At 36.2% G+C, this 17,870-nt stretch overlaps 1 protein-coding gene across 1 annotated transcript in view; it reads right to left on the bottom strand.

Annotated features, from left to right (window-relative positions):
* The window catches only part of LOC150110424 (protein O-mannosyl-transferase Tmtc3-like), a 123,992-nt gene that overhangs the window by 67,962 nt on the left and 38,160 nt on the right, over positions 1-17,870 (bottom strand). The gene's annotated exons all lie outside the window — the stretch shown is intronic.

Here is a 17,870-nt window from a genome sequence, read left to right as displayed (position 1 = left end):
TGTGATTTTACTCACCAGACGTCTATCAAATGCATAGTTAAATAAAAATGTAGAGAAAGACAAAAAAGATCAGTATCTGGAAACGCGAGGATGCTAATGGAATATAGGAATTGTAATAAGATTCAAAAGTGCATTAAAATAAATGACACAAAGAACTGAATCAGGTTGCAAAGGTCTGCTTAAAAGAATCCGACTTTCTAGTTGTCTACATACAGCTGTTCGACTTGATTTCTCCTTGCAGCCATTTTGATGCCTCGTCAAATGAAAGCTTTGATCCAGAAACAAGCTCAGCTACAAAATTATCGAAGGTGCACTTCTAGAAAAAACTTTTAGTTTACAAAGAAGTGGGTGGAGGAATAGCTACCATACGTAGGAATGCCAGAAATTCCGTGAGCCTTCCCATTAATGGGAAGAGTGCACACTTGCTGTATGCACTATCCTCGCTACCAATTGTGCTCACTACGTCGCACTGGCTGATAAGAGCTTGTGTTGTTATTGCCAGCTGTTCGAACATTTCCAAAAACGCTTTTGCCCGTATTTCCTTATAAAAAGTTTTAAGACGAGTACAAATGAAAGGACTGAAAGTTAGAAACATATACGACATGCGAAGACAATTATGGCAAAATAATTCGTTTTGGAAATGTGTACTGTTTGAAGACAAATCATTTGGATATGCGTAGCATGGATAATCTTCGGTAAGGTGGAAAAATTGTTACATTGCATTTCGAATGTGAGAAACGTGTTTTTTGTGCTTTAATACATCCCCACCTATAACAAATATTTCTCCATTGACGACTGATTAATTTTATTTTGTTTAACTTAATACAGTTTCATTTCTTATCCACCACTTGAGTACAGTTTTCTGTTTAATTCAGAGGCATCAACAAGACTGCAGATTTATTTTATTCCTTAAAGGCTTCTGCTTTTGTTCTGGAACGAAATTTTGCACCGTGATTATAGTTCTAATTTCAGTGTCTGGAGGTCTTGAATTAGTACTTCTCATGCAGCTTGCTTCACATCAATTACGGTGATTCAGTTTACATCTACTGCAGAGTCCACCTTCCAAAACGCGGACTCTGTAGTAGGTCTTTTCTTTGTTTTTTTCAGTTTCATCAAGATAGTTTTTAGTCAACAGACTAATTAGTGAATGTCTTATCGGTTAAGCATCTTCTGATGACTTGATAAGTTAGCAGTTGTGTCGGGATGCATCTGTATAGTGCAATCGCCAGAACGACCTGATACTTACTCATTGGAAATCCTAAGGTTCGAACCCCGTGTAGGATGCAGAGAATATAAAGACTTTCTTTACTAAGGTGAGTTAATCTCGTATGGAGTTGTAAAGATTTTTACTCCCAGAAATTTGAATTTTTCATCCTGAAAACAGGAAAACTCCGGTAGAAGAGGAACAAAAACAGTTAAAAATAAATAATTAATACAATTACGACTAATTGCTTCAGCTATAATTGCAGGCAACCAACTAACCACTAGTTGGTTGGTTGGTTGGTCTGAGGTTAGTTGGTTGCAGGCAACCAACTAACCTCAGAAGTATCATGCATACTCCACTGAATACCATCCTAGTGAAGTTTTAATAAAGATGGCTTTCTGAACACCTATTTTCAGTGGAGATGACCGAACAAATAAATCAAACGTTTAAATAATTGTTTCAATAAATCAAATGCTAAATTAAATGCAGTATTTGCACACATGCTTACGCAATCGTATTTACGATTGTCTGCAAAACAGAGCAATGTGTGTCAGAAACAGGAATAATATTAGCTGTTGGTTGCCTTCCATTTTTTCCCGAGTATAGTAAAGTATTCTGATATTTGGCCTAATGCCAGAATACTTTATTATACTCTGAAAAAGAAAGGCGAAATAAGGTTAAAAATGAGACAGAGAAGAATGACAGAATGGCAACAAGTTTGGTATTTTCTTTATTTATTTCAGTCTGATTGCAAAGAGAATATCGGAGTCGTAGCATAGATGTTCTCGTGGCTTAATTATAATGCTACGAAATCCCACAATGTGACAGTTCCAATCACTTCGTCCTTATGAAAACACAGAAGTGACTCACTAAAACATTTTTCCAAAAAGGCGAAAATGTTAGCAGCGTTTTGGCTTTGAATTTTGGTTTCCTATACATTTAATTTAAAATTAAATTTCAAACACCGTTTAAATGGGGTAAAATCTGAACTCTGAGTAGACCGTATGCTTAGCAATGAGAATTCCTAGGTAAAAAAATACCTGGAAACTGGAATTGTATCCTAAAATTTCATTGTGCATTTTAGAAGATTCAGGAGAGGCTCTTTTAGAAGATGAATGAGAGCGGAAAGAAGAACAGTTTATTGATTCCAAGATCACAGCTGTGAACAATAAAATAAAAAGTGGTAGATTCGAGCAGAATACTAGAGTTTTTCTCTAGGATACAATTACCAATCTGAGATGTTCACCGATCCGCGTCCACATACGTTATCTGCCAAAACCATTTCTCAAGTACAGTCCGATTGTACTGTATTTCAATTGAGTTATAGTTGCCAAAAACCCTTGTTTAGATGATACATTTTTGTAGCTTCGCTTCCAGGAAAACAGGGATGAGTGAAACATCATTCCATTGCAAGTTCTATTTCCATATTTTTTCTTCAATAAAAATTATTTTGTCCCAGGTTTTGTTTTATGATTACATTTTGTTCTTCAAGTATAGAAACTCTGCCAACAGATCTTGCTGATCTTCCTTCTTCGCTTCTCAAAACTGCCTGTTGCTTTCATAAAACTCATTTATTTACACAGATCATACCATTAGATTTTGTTGTCGAGCTTTCCTTTTTTTCTTAGTTCATTAGAGTTCTTTTCTTCATAATTGCTTCGTTTTGTTTTGTTGCAATATTTTTTACTATTATCAGAAAAAGCAATCACGTTTCCAAATTCCAAGTTGATCAAGGATCACTTTCGATCCTTCAGTCAGTATACAAATATTTTACTACACTATGGTAATCCTCAATTGGTGGACGTTGCTTTAGAGCGACACTTAGTAGTAGTAGTAGTCTTAGTATCGCTCTGAAGCACAACTTTGACATCTGTCATCACGAGTTTTAGGAAAAGAAACGAGGCCAGAATGGCCAGTCGTCTTACAATTATCCCAATTTAACGTTCATTGTTCCATGCACTAGTATCAACATAATTTATTCCAAATAGTAATTGTTAAACATTAAATCAACGCATGAAACTTAACCCATTCGTTGAATTCGTTATATACTTGAAAGAGATAATGTTTATCCAGCTCTGGTATAGGGATAATGTTCCAGGATTGAATGATAAAAAAACTGTCCACTTAGCTACTTACTGTTGTTGAGACAATCAAATATTTTCAACTGAGCATGCGAATCCAGCATTTCTGCACCTGTTGTAAAGTAGTTTTTCCGTTGAGATTATTTGGTTCCTCTGGAAACTCGATTTGAAAAGTTGAAATGTTCTAAAATCTTCTTTGCGTGCAATTTCATCTTAGGATCAAAAAACTTTAAGAGAGACCAAGTCGAAGGTGCACGGAAGACGTGTGCTTTGGGATATTTTCGTGATGAAGCGACCTGTTCTGCATGCACCATTCGTTTTAGGTTGGTTATCTTCCCTTAAATGTCCAAAAATACTTAAGCAATACTCTTTACTGTTGATGGCATGAATTTACCGATGGACAAATCCTTTACGCTAAGAGAGAGAGAGAGAGAGAGAGAGAGAGAGAGAGAGAGAGTATTAAAACGTTTAAATAGTTGACTTGTTTTTTTTTTCGTATTTCATTTGGAATACTAACCAAAAAAAAAAGCTAATAGACAGAACCCAGTAACTATACACAGGCTATGTAACTTTTTCTTTGGCTTCTTTCCATCTTGCTGGATATAGACTATCCCTTAACTTTCCAGTTCTGTCTGTCTTTAGCTAATGTCTCCCATCTCATGCCAAACCTTTGTAAATCATCTCCCCCCCCCCTTGTTCTTTGGAGATCTTTTCTTCTCTTAGTATCTACACATGCATAATAAAATTAATTTATTTGTATTAATTGTTGACTAGTCTTATAATTTAAGCAACCACACTACGTTTTTGGTCTACTTCAAGTTAAGTCTTTTTTTATATATTTTTTAATGTGGTTCCCACCCACGAAAAGGTTATTAATAAACCTATAATACATTATACCGTGGATGAGGTACGGATTTTTCCATTTTTTTAAAATCAATTTTATATATTTTTTGTAATTTTTTATTTATTTTTTTACATAGTATAGGAAATCCTACTCTTGAAACCAAACATGAAACTTTTCAATCCACTTCAAGCTTCTAATAAGCAGGATGGTGGTCTCACACCGGACAACGAAATTCATCTCCTATTTAAAGACAATCACAAACATCCACGCCTGAAACGAGAGTCTAGCCTGCGACCTGTTGGTTGGTCGAATACGCTAACCACGCCGTCCAACCAGATTGGCATATGCAACTCATTACAAGTTACTTTGCACCCAGGAAAAAAAAAGTATGAGAAATTTGGAAGAAAGGAATAAAAGAATAGATGGATGAGACCAATGAAAGAAAGTACTTTTTTTTTTCAATTTTTAATCCTCCACATTTCTACAGCGAAATGGGTAGATGGAAAAAGTGATGGCAGATGAAGGTCGAACAAGACTTTCATTGCAAAGATGTAGTTCTGTTATCGGCGAACACGCTAATGGGTCCTTGTTACGTTCAGGTAGGGTTGTTGATCAGTTCCGTCACTTGGTGTAATCTATCTATCTAGCTGCCTCCCACCGTTAATCATGTACACGGATTACCATAAAAACCTTCGTCTAATAACGTCATATCCGAAAGCAGACAGACACTATCCGATGTAATTATGAAGTATGTGAAATATTCGCGGTATCTTATCGATCTCTGTGTCTGGAAGTCTGCGCGTGGGAACTTCGCCATCTGCTGTATGGCAAATTGAACGGGAAGGTTTGCTCTGCCGTTAAAACATCGTCGTCTTTTCTTGGATGCGCGCGAGGGTCGAAGTGCAACCTGTTTACTTATGGGCCAAGCTGCCCTCTTATTCTTTTTTGTTTGCTCATTCTTTGCATCGACCGTTTCTAGAGAGAGAGAGAGAGAATAGATTCAGTTTAGCTCGCAGAATAGTTTCTGTACGTGAAAAGAGTGATGAAAAACTGTGTTTGTGCATGCACTCAGTTATTTCCATATGACGTCACCAATCAGACCGATGTGCTAGGACATCAAGGCAAAATGTTTCTTTCCAAATGTTTGTTGTTGAGTTAATAGTTTAGTGACGTACTTATTATTAAAATATTGTAACTGCACTTTCACGACCACGCACACGCACACACACACACACACACACACTATAGTTATAAAATGCTAGCATAGTGGTCAATTACACCTGAGCAGAGACTCAGGTCACCGAAATATGTTCTGTGGCCTGGGCTGACCACAGAAATATTTACAATCTTTTTTCTCACTTAACTATATTCAAACTGCTGAAAATAAACTATTTCAAATTTCTCATTAAAGTAAAAGTAATATAAATATAGAGTTCTAATGTAAATATACAGAAAATAATTGAAATTTTACAAAAAAATTAAAAACTTGACATTCGTTTGTTAATATTAATGGCTTTTAAGCATTTAATAATGCTTGCAACACTAAAATGTTTTGACATACTTAGTATCTCATTTCGTATCGGTCGGTTGCTATTCATAAGCAACGGTAGAGATCCTATATTATGATCATTTAATCCTATAAAAAATCGCTATTTTTTTTAAATGCGGGTACACGTCGCTTCTGTTTTTATATACAAGTTGTGAAATGTTTTAAATATTCGGATCAACTTTGAGAAGCGATTATTTTTAGGCAGTTTGCCACTGGAGTCCCTGCTGATTTAGGCTTACTTCATTAGTCGTGAAACGTCACCCATAATTCCTGAAACAAAATGCCATTATAAGTCGGTTAGCTCTTAAGCCGTACTAAAATGACTGGGAAAATACTGTAAAAAAATCTGTGTTTTTTTTGCATTTTACAGACATGTTTATGGTAAATTTCAGCAAGCAATCTTAAATTATGACGGTCTCGAGGGGGACGGAGTTTGTTTTTGACGTCTTTTTATTTTTATTTCTAAACGTACCCGTGGGTGAGCTACGAATGTTTTTCAATTTTTTAAATTTATATATGTATATTGTATTTATTTATTTCTCACATAGTCCAGAAACCTACTCTAGAGACCAAACACTAACATTTTTCAAGCCATTTCGGGTCTCCAATAAACTGGCTGGGTATTGGTCTCGCACCGAGCAATAAAATTTATTTCATACCCTAAAAGACATCACTAGCATCCGTGCCTATGGGGGTATTTGAGCCCATAGCATCTTGGTTGGGAACGGATGCGCTAACCACTCGGCCAACTAGTTAGCAAAGATTTGGTTGGTCGAATTAAGGCTACCCGGACTTATGATGTTTACTAATAACGAAACATGATTCAAGTATGAGGCACTTGGCTCACACTTTTACATTTACGATGTGGCACTAGGCTGGTCAGGATGAAACAAAATTTGGTATGTGCATCGCCAAAGATTATTCGCTTAAAACATTATTTGATTTGTATTACAACGCGAATGTGAAGAAATGATTTTGTTAAGTGAGTGTGCATTTTGCGACGGTATAGTGTGTGTGTGTATTCATGTTTCTGCCTCGACATCAATGTTTCCTTGAAATTTAAGCATTCGAAATGATTTCAACTTGATTTTTTTATCATTTAAAATGTTCTAATGGGAAGATCTAGTGCCGATAATGTTCCCTGGCTGTAGCAATAAGAAATATCCATGCCAATCAACGATGTTAACCAAAAAAGCGAGTAGCGGTAAATGGTCACCTCGAAAGATTGGATTTAGATTCAGGTTTAAATTTAACGTCGTGCGCCTTTGAGTTGATAATAATTCAGAAAAAGCGAGCTGATAACAAACAAGAGCAAAAGGAAAGTTCTAACTCGCAATTTTTAACTCTAGTAGAGGTTAGTTTGCTGGATGTAAAGCGAAGACCAGTTCACATGACATCTAAGTGAGTGGTGGATCGGCTGGTAAGACTGAGTTATGTCTGCACTTTAAACACACGCAGAAAAACTATCGAGCTAAAATTATCAAGGGGGCTGGGTATTCTGCTAGTAAACAATTCCCCTTATTACCTAGTAATCCTTAATTTTCCCTTTTACGTCAAGATCATGTATTTACTCTCAAAATGGTATCTATTCTGCAACCCATGGATCGTGGGGAGGGACAACTACTGCTTCTTTTAAAGCTTATTATTTCAGAGGAACATTTGGTCAAGCCAACAACTAACCGCTCCCGGAAATGGAGTTAAAAGCTTTCAATATTTATGATACTTTTCACCCCAATTCCAGGAGCGGTTAGTTCAAATTTGGTTAGACATCTTGTATCTCGTTGACGACTAAGTTGGATAGCGGATGCCGTCAGAATGTTTGTTTGCAGTCCATCTAAGCAGGCAAAATTATAGACTTAAATTTAGATATTTCATTTCATTACTATTTTTTCTCTTTTTGATTAAAAGAATTAAACAGAAACTACTTTAATTGTAAATACAATAATTATAATAAAAAAATGCTCAAGTATTTTTAACTTTTACACAACAATCCTCAACAATCTTAATGCATTGACACAAATTTATTAAAAATTATTTTCATTTAATTTTTAGTTCAATTGTGCTGTTAAAGTGCACTCAAAGAAAACATAATTCGCTTTTTGACGCGCTTTTTAGGAACCCATTGTGTTCTAAGAATGAGGTGTAGTTACAGCAGACAAACCAATTTCACGACGCATCATTTTCTTGCAAACATAAACACGTTAAGCACCGGTAGAAATTGTTGATACGAACAATTACTTTAATTACACAGCGCAAACAATCAAACTTCCTGCTCATACTCCTGTTGAAATATAATTCTCGGTTAATTAAAACCAACAAAATGTGACCAAGACAAAAACACTATTTAGCAGAGGTAAAAATCACTGTATAATTATGTACCTACATGGTTTATCAAAAATGCCACTTACATTGGGAAAATATTTTCTTGCCAATCTATGAAAAAGTCACAGAAATTAAAGCAAACGTTTAGCGTGAAGAGCTAAACGCTTGCTTCTTCCTCTTCCTCTTCTTTCCCTTACAACACGTATTTTTTTTTTACTTTCGAAACACAAAATCGCCTTGATAACTTACGCTGATTGGCCGACACGAATTGCTGAAAATTTTAAAACAACTAATCTCACTATTGGAACGTAATTAATCTCTTTTAGTCCGCTTTCATGATTATTATTTTGTAAAAGAATAACTGAAATATTAAAAAATTAACTGGAAAGGAATAAATGGATTTCCATGTTGAATTCTCACTTCTGCAATAACAATGTTTACAAGCAGTGCCGCTACCTTCACTAACACCAAGATTTACCATTTTATTTCTTTATAATGAAGATAATTTCTCATTTCTTTCTCCAATCCTGTCAAATTATTGATCACGACCGTGCTCCGTGTTAGGGGTCTGTGTTTTCTTTCGTGTGTTATCTCATCGATTCTATTACTGGATTGCATAAACTCCAAGCGTCAGATTTGCGATGTGTGTGAAGTTTAGGAATTGGGGGAGGGGGAACAAAATTCATTTCATCGTTACCAATTTCGATTAAAACGCAACGGGAATTAAATACATTTGGAAGGAGTGATAATCTTCTTAGACGCCTTATAAGCCTTCTGCTAAGAAGCTTAAGTCACCACTTATTTTTTTAAGCCGTGAAGAATGTATACGAGAAACGCACATTCAGTTCGTACGAAAATCAAAGTAATGCTACCTCTACACTACTGAAAAGAAAAAAATATATATATTAAAGGTTAATAGAGTTCAGTCTATTTATGTTATCTTGTTATTATGTATGTAAATCTTTCGAAGTTCAAATATTTTATGTTCTTCTTTTACTTCACTACTATACAATAATCGCAATACACGATTATTGTATAAGTCTGAAAAACGGGATGGCATGCTGAAGAATAAGACCCTTTTTGTAAACAGAGCCATAGAGAAAAATTAAATAAATAATAACATTATGATGATTACATGACACCTCACGGGGTAAGAATTGCACAATCCATTGTCAACACTGAACTATCTACTATCTAGTACATCGTAATTTTTCTGTTAATAGCATGCGTTCTCTGGATGATTTGTATGTTTTGGGAGAAAAAAAATTCTCTACCGCTGTATAAGACCGGTTATCTCACATTAGTTCAAAACTTCCATGTAAAGATTTCTATCTTCATGATAACAATTGAACGAAGATCTGTGAACTCCATTTTGAAAAATAAAGTCTATGGAAATATTTCAAGTTGCTTCAGCATCTAGTAAGCAGACAGGTGGTCCCATACCGAATGTTAACAAACATTTACCATTTAATAACATTCACATACATCTATGACATAGCGGGATTCGAATACAGTCTGTAAACTTGAGAGGGCGACACTATCCACTCTATTAACCCCGTAACTGAGGAATAGGTAATTCGTTATAATAATCTTGAGACTGAAATTCACACTGGATCTTGCAAAATAAAATGTGAAATAATAACAGGTAATACTTTTGTAAAAAGGAGAATTAAAATACTATTCACTTTTTAAAATCTTTAGAAATCACAGACGTCCAAGGGAAGATAAACAAACATGGATTCCGATTCATTAAATATTCAGGACCCATTTTCAAAACACTTTCTGAATCTGATGAATACAATTTTAGGCATGCGATGCCTCCCATATCAGGAATCCCTCTGCTTAATTCAGTATTTAAGAACAATAACTCAAGTGACTGTAACAACTTCATAAGGATGGCTGCTGAAACCAAACTATTAAATTCACTAAGTTTACTGAATAGTAAATAAAACGAATACTACAAAATCATTTTGAAAAAAATGAACAAAATACACATATCATTTCGTGAGAATTTCAACAACATAAGTTAAAAACACTTAAACAGCTCATTGACCCTTCCATAATATTAAACGAACAGTGCCCTATGGAAGCGTCAATGAGGGAAGAATGATCTTCAAAAGAATGCCTTAAAAGTATGTAAAAAAGTGGGAATGAATTTTTTTTAAAAAAGAAGCCTGCTATCAATTAAACATTATTAGTGATCGCTGATCGTTTATAATATTCGTATGTGAAGGCCACAAGAGATCGCTAGGAAGTCGTTAAACATAGAAATTCAGTTGGATGAAGCGCTCCAATTAACCATTTCCAAACTGAAACGCATTTATTTAACTGCGATGATGCTCGGAGGCGCTTAAGACGATATATATCATATCCTTTTGGGCACTATCTGTAAGCGGGGGTGAACAGACGCATCGTTGAACTTTTTACGTACCAGTTATTAGACCCAAGATGCTGGTGTCAGCAGTTGGCTGGCCACATTCACGCGCCACGTACGCACGCCATGTTTCTGGATGAGAGCCAAGAAAGGAAAAATATTGTCGTAATTGTCGTTTCTGTCGTCCGACATTCTGCTGAATCGGTAGATCTGCGAATAAACGGTTTTCTTTAGACTAAAGAGATGTTTTATATAGTGGGAGGAAGGGGGTAATTCAACACAAATGAATTGAATCGCCGCGCCGTAAATATTCCGAGTGCGGGTCTTATCTGACTCGTCCCGTGTGTCCTCATTAGAAAATGCCATAGAGTACACTTCCAAGATTTCTCTTCAGACAAGATGGCCCAAAAGAGAATCGGCGATAAATAAAATCAGTAAAATAAGGAGAGTAGATGGATTATTAAAAGGAATCCAGTCTGGCTGTCTCTACAGAGTTCTTTAATTTCAAAGAACAAGTCGTTCTTTGAAGTTAAGTCTAGACAATAATTGCTGATGAATGGTTGTTGTTTCCACGTCTTCAGGATTGTACAATAAGAATGTTCAGAATGACTTTCAAAAATTATTGGCGATGAAACTATCTCGATAACTTTACCTAGTAATCAGTCAACGTTCCGAATTTCAAAGCCTTATTTGTTTTTAACGTGAATCCTAATCTTACATGTTTTGTATTACATCCGTATTAGTACTGCGGGTAAACTAAATGGGTTAGAGAATCAAATCGTGAAAACTCTGCACTAAACGTCAAGCGAGCCACTTCAGACCGACCATCCTTCCTCCATTAAGGGGGGGGGGGGGAATGGGCTAATACCAGGCGATGAAATTCATCTCCCACCTGAAGGCATTCACCAAATATCCATAACCTTGGTGAGATTCGAATCCAAAACGTATTAGTAAGGAGAGTGGAAGTGAGCTGTCTTCTCAAACCAACTAGGCCTTAGGCTGCAACCAAGTATTATGATGTTAAAGTGAATTGCCTTTAGTTTTTGGCTGGAGAAGTTCGAGAACGTCTCCAGAATTAATTTTTAAAAAAAGTAAACCACAAGACTGGTAGTTCGATTTTATCCTAACAGAAATCTGGACAACTTTCTTTAAAGAAGCTTCCGAATAATCCGAATCATCGCAAAGATTTAAAATAACTTTTCTAATTTAAAAGACTGCTTTAAAGAATCATACGGTTTACATCTTTTGTATCTTTGGTAAGACATTTGTTGTCCCGTCAGGGAAATAACTTGACATACTTGTTACTTTGTATTCTATGAAACTTTACAAACAAAATCAGAAAGTTCAGTAATAAAAAAAATGCATATATAATGTTTAAGAATCTCTTGAAGAAGAATCTTGAGTAAAATCATTTTGGAGTCTTACATAACAGTCAAAACAGAAAAGCAAAAGGTCATTTCTTTCAAGGGCCTGTTTGAAAACTTCAATCTGAATTGGAAACAGTTGTTTACTAAGCCGATTCCAGTGTCATTTGATGGTGGAAATGGAATCGATTTTTACCATTTCTGATTGGTTTGAACAAGAATTTGAAGGACTGCCAGAATGAGAAGAATAAAATCAAACCTTGATTGGATTCTTCATTTTGTGCAATTTAAATAATTCTGGAGTCCAGAAAATTCCATCGACAAAAAAGAATTCTATGACAAGAGAAGAAAAGTCAAAGTTTTTTTTACAAAATACTTATGAATAAACAAAATTTAGGATAAAAATAGCATCTATCCAATAAGTTCCGGAAGCGAGGATTGAAATTATTAGAGAAGATTTCTCCACGATCGACAAGTTAATTTAAAAACATGGTTTTGAGAAAGTGCAAAAGAAACTCTGAGAGTGACCTGGTTTATGTTCCTAAATGATTAAACCAGAGTGTGCAAAGAATAAAATCGAGAATTACATTCATATCCTATATGGAAATATTCAGAGATGTCGTATTCCCAGTCTGGAAAATGTAATTAATAAGGGTTTTTAACTGTCGTATTTGCTCTAGAAAGAATGACTATCTAAGATGGTACTTGGAGATCCCCCACCACCCGAGATTCTTTTTATTAATTATATGAAGGATTATTAGAATTCAGCAAAATAGGATTCGCGTTACACAAAACACTTTATCTGAAATCAGAGGTAATTTACATTTGCACCTGCGTACTATTTTTCTATAATTTTTGGGAAAGGGAGCAGTGATGAATAGTATATGTGCTTCTTTCCTTGCAGGCTCGTATCACACTGGGGCATGGATCTGTATGTTCAGATGGTGGATAATTTTCATAGCCGGGTGTGAGATCACCACTCTGTTACTATAGTAGAGACCTCAATGGCCTTAAAATAGTTCAAAGTTTGGTCTCTTGAACAGTATTGTTCTTATACTTAATTCTTGTCCCATGTACTATGTGCTAATAACCTATCTTGGGAAGTTGGATTATTATAAGAATGTTGCCGCTTGATATCAATACCATTAGCAAAAAAAATCCAATTTTTTGTTCTCCGAGCCACTATCTAACATCTCGTTGAAACTCTCTTTCAGTTCTACTCCACGATCTTAGAAATGTTGAAAAGGTGCTAATTGGGGACCAAGTTGGAGATGGGAGAATATATTCATAATGCTCTCATTTAAAATTGATTGACGAGAATTGTAGTTCGGTGGAAGTATCATTAGACCTCCGTAGCCCAGTTGAAACCAAAGGACATTGGTTTCAACGATGTCCTTTGGTTGGAAGGACCTGGATTTGAATCCTGTCTAGGCCGCGAAGAACTCCACCAGGGCTTTTCAACTAAATGTGAGTTAGCTGGTGTAATACGAAGGTGGAAGAATTTTTCACTACCGGAAACTCGGGTTTTTAGTCCCGCATCCATATGACGTTCTGACAAATGTGGCAATCATCAAGGTGGTCATTATTAAAAAAGTCTACGGATGTAAATACCAATGCAAATGATGTTTAGTTTCAAATAAAGGATGTCTGCTTAGCTTTCCTCCTAAATTCCTTGTAGAAGAGAGACTTTACAGGATCATTTCTGATCAACGCCAAAACGAAGTTTTTCTTCGCAGACTTTTCTTCAATCCATTCAAGTGTGAACTGACCTTTGGTGCAGACAAATAGAGTTTTTATTATGGAAAAAATATCCGGTTTTTAATCACCACGACTCAGCAAAAGCGACCCTGCAGACACACACATATACACACACGTGTATACAAATAAAAACTAATTAAAATTAGGAAAACCGCCTTTCGTCCAGCAGGCTGCAAAAATGCACTAACTGAAGGGATAATGATTAAAGGTGATGGTCAGTATTAATGTAATGAATTGACATGATGACTTTGCTATACAAGGTCAGTTGCACTGGATTTAATACAATGCATGCATTTTTCGTGACGAGTGTCTTATCACTGCATTAAAATGATACAAAACGAAAGGGCGATTGCATGAAAAGAGAATGGAATGACAACAGACAGTATGGGGTGCACTCTTTCTAATTATTGAAGGTGGAATCCTACCAATCTATTTTCAAAAAGTTGGTGATTAAAGAGTAACGCCGCTTCCTTTAAAGAATGAAGACGTCTTATAGAATTTATTTATTTACTTATTTTTCAAATAATTCCTTTGTAGTTTCTGGCTGGAGTTATTGGCACGGATATAAGAAATTAATCAACCAACAGCATTGCAAACTCAGTAGTAAAAAGAGTTCGTAAAACCAAATCAATTTACACATTTCCGTCCTTTATATTTGAACCGGGAAAAAATTGCCCGTGAAACCCTCAATTGCAATTGGTTAACTGATTAGTTTTACACTTCGTCTCCGATGTTTTTTGTGTGTTTGTAATGCCTTTCGAGGATACTACAAGACCAGTTATCAAGATTCTTCTTCTCCTTCTTCTTCTTTGAAAGACTTGATAGAAACATCGGGTACAGCTGATTCGGAAAGATTTTTTTTCTCTCACATTTTATTTCCTTTTGTTCCAATCAGAGCTTACTTTTAAGTTACTGCGACTCCTTTTCGGTTCTTTGTTTGAACGTCAGCTCCGCGGTACGAAGGGGGAGGATATTTCTTGAACTGAAATATTTTTTACTGCGGGTTGTAGCTATAACCGTAATCTACTATTCTGTCTCGCTTCGTTTTTTAAAGCAAAGGATGTAATATCTATTAAGATTTCAGACGCAATAGAAGAAGATTCTATTCTTTTCATTGGATCCCATTTACTGCAACTTAGTGGCTCAAATTATCAAAACTACACTTTCTGAAATACAGTAATCGTTTGCAGTCGAATTATTTGTTATTTGAAATGCTTTTTGAGAGATCTACTTAGTCCTATTGAATCCTTTCATCCTAGTCATGACAAACGAAAATGAAAAACGAAAATTCTTAATCAACAAACTGCTGTCCTTCTCACTTCAATCTTTCCTAAAGTAAGGGAGAAGTATACTGCTTAGAAAGAAGTCGAAGCACATCATAGTGTGAGGAACAAACAGCTATTGCGTCCACCTTAATACGATGCAGGACCTACTGTTGCTGCGATGAGAGCAGCAATTCTACGGGGTATGCTTTTCACAATTGTACAATAGCGATCAATGGGAATTTTGAACCATTCTTCCTGTAGGCACGTAATAAGAACTTGGACTGTTGTGAGGCCGACGTCTCTTGGCCTCACTTAACGTTCCAGTTCATCACACAGATGTTCAGTAGGGGTTGAGATCAAGGCTCTGTGCATGCCAGTCAAGTATTGTGACGTATATGTCTGTCCACAAACCACTCATTTAGAACAGCAGCCTTATGACACAGCGCATTGTCTTGCTGAAAGAGACATTGTCAGTTCCGTAGAAATGCCATAAAGTGGGATGCATTGCATTGTCTAGAATGTTCAGATACCTCTCTGAGTTCAATGTTCGTGGCACCAAAAACAGAGATCCGAGGTCAAACCAGGCAAGGCAGGACCATCACACCACCACCTCCTCATATTTGGGGTTACTCTGGTAAGAGAAGTTCATCTTCCATGTATCACGCTCTTTGCATCACCGAAGAAGAGGCTGCATGTTGGTTCGGATAATGTGTGGCTTGCATATTGCGTCCTACCATGGAGACCCATGTTATGAACCTCAATGCTGAATGTTTTATGCAGATTCGTGTTCCAGTCGATTCCCGAATTTTACATTCAACATGGCGGCTGAAGAATGGCGGTTTTTATATATTATCATTTTTATATTTTTATATGTAAAAATACGGTCACATTCGGTGAGTGTACTCGGTCGTCCACTGCAGGTAGCACTTCCAGTCGAATCCCTGCAATTCCATCACTAACTATTGACCTGGTATGGTCCAATTTGTCAACACTTTGTCGAACAGATAGGACATAACAGATTTGTCGAATATGGCAACGCCTCTATCAGACTCTCTCTCTCATTCTCTTCTTGCAGCCATTTCACCCGGACAGAGTTGCACTGGCTTGGGAGCATCACATTCCTCCAATTTGCATGAACACGTGACTCGTTATGGCACGATGCACCTTGCTCATGAGGGGTGTCCGTTGACTTCTATCCAAGCAGTGTGTGTATTGCTAACATACTACTTGAAAGTCACACAAGCAATAAAGTAATTCGCTTACAGATTTATCTTATGTCGCGAAACTTTGAACACACGCCATAAAGAGCTTGAGAGAAACTCAGGTAGCTGACCTCGATATTTAAAACATTAATGTTTTTGTCATAACCTCTCTTAAGTAAGTTCTCATCTTATGGTCTGCTTTCTATCTTTTAATCTGGTGTGAACAGGAATCTGTTCTTTCACCAAGTCTCTTCCTTTTGTTCTACAACAGAAAGAGAGTCGGACAATGCTCCATATCTAATGGAGTCCAGTTTCAATTATTGATATTACTTTGCGCTCTGTTTCTTCACAAGCCCTACACCAACTCTCTAAAATGTCTAGAATAGGAACTTATGGCACATCTGAAATGTTGATATTCACACGTTCTTCAATAGGATGTTATAATAATGTTGTTAACATCAATGAAAGCAAAATTCAGTCCTGTGTTATTACCTGACAAAGCGAACCCTTTCTTACAGCCTTACTTTAGACAACTCTCATATTTTATCACAAAAACTGTTCCTTTGTCGTTAGTTTTATTCTCTAATATTTCTTTTTGACCTCAGCATTTAAGAAACAACGCTCTATTTCATTCCAGTCAGCATTTATAATCTATAATTTGCTTTTAACTGGAAAGAATCATAAATCCTTTCAGTCATTGAATTCTGTTCACATTTGGGTGATGCCCCTAACAGCTTTCTTTTAAATTCTGACTCTATACAAGGGAGAGATTGATTAATGACCCATCATCGCTGATTCATTCCTCTCTCTCTCTCTCTCTCTCTCTCTCTTTTAAGGATGTTCAGTTTTTTCTTCATTATTTTTTACGAATAGTTCCGTGGTTGGTTTTCAGAAGTATTCGCATCAACATTTCTCCATCCTGCTTCCTTTAAATCTAATGGGGCATGTGCTAAGACTGGTTTCTACCAATTCTGTGGATTCCCACCCATTCAGCTAGGAATCCACAGAATAAAACTTGCTTCATCTTCTTCTTATCTCTCTACTGATCTGCTCTGGAACAATTTCCCTTCGATTTCTTTTTATTTAGATAAGTATAATCTTCAGGTTTTCTAATCGAATAAAAAGAACTTTATTCTCCCTTTTCGAACTTCCATCATTAACCGTAGAAGCATAAATTAGGTTATTATCAGTCTATTATAAAGCCGCAGTTCTCAATATCTATAATATAGTAAGAATCAAAGTACTTGATTATACAGTATTTTGCATTGTTGGAAGTTTTTCACTTGGTTATATTATAAATTAAAGATACCAAGAAATTATATGCTTGGTTAATCCATTATCCAAGTGTGACTGGGGCAACTCGTCGCAAAGGTGGTATGACTTTCACATCACTTGCCTTAGTATCCCATAATGCAAAGCACATCTCCTTGCGGACATGTCTAATGCTATGCATTATGGGAAGTTGCATTATGGGATACTAAGGCAAGTGATGTGAAGTCATACTACCTTTGCGACGAGTTGCCTCAGTCCTGAAAGAAACTTCAGGCGAAAACTTTGTTTGCTTACACTTGGATCAAGGATTAAACCAGGAATATAATTTCTTGGCATCTTTAATTTAGTGCTTTGCATTATTGAATTAGTTGAATGTAACCTGCTTTTTCTTCAGAATGGTAAATATTAACTATTACTTTCAAGAAACAGGCTGAATATTGCGAATGACTTCCTTTTTTGTCGGACTGAAATCATTGGCAAACATACATTTCCAGCAGTCTAGAGGTGATCGCGGGCACGCGCGCTTCCCCCCTTCCCTATCCTACTGTGCTCAATCTTCCTAAAATTTCGAGGATGTTTGCCGAGCAATCGTTGCTCAAAACTGTCGGATCCGCAATCTGCACTGTCCTCTGATT

Source organism: Typopeltis vanoorti, chromosome 1 (assembly GCF_054136105.1).
Source record: "Typopeltis vanoorti isolate ZY-2024b chromosome 1, IOZ_Tvanoo_1.0, whole genome shotgun sequence".
NCBI classification, from domain to species: Eukaryota; Metazoa; Arthropoda; class Arachnida; order Uropygi; family Thelyphonidae; genus Typopeltis; species Typopeltis vanoorti.
Note: the sequence above shows the minus strand (reverse complement) of the source record. Positions and strands in the feature narration are given on the sequence as shown.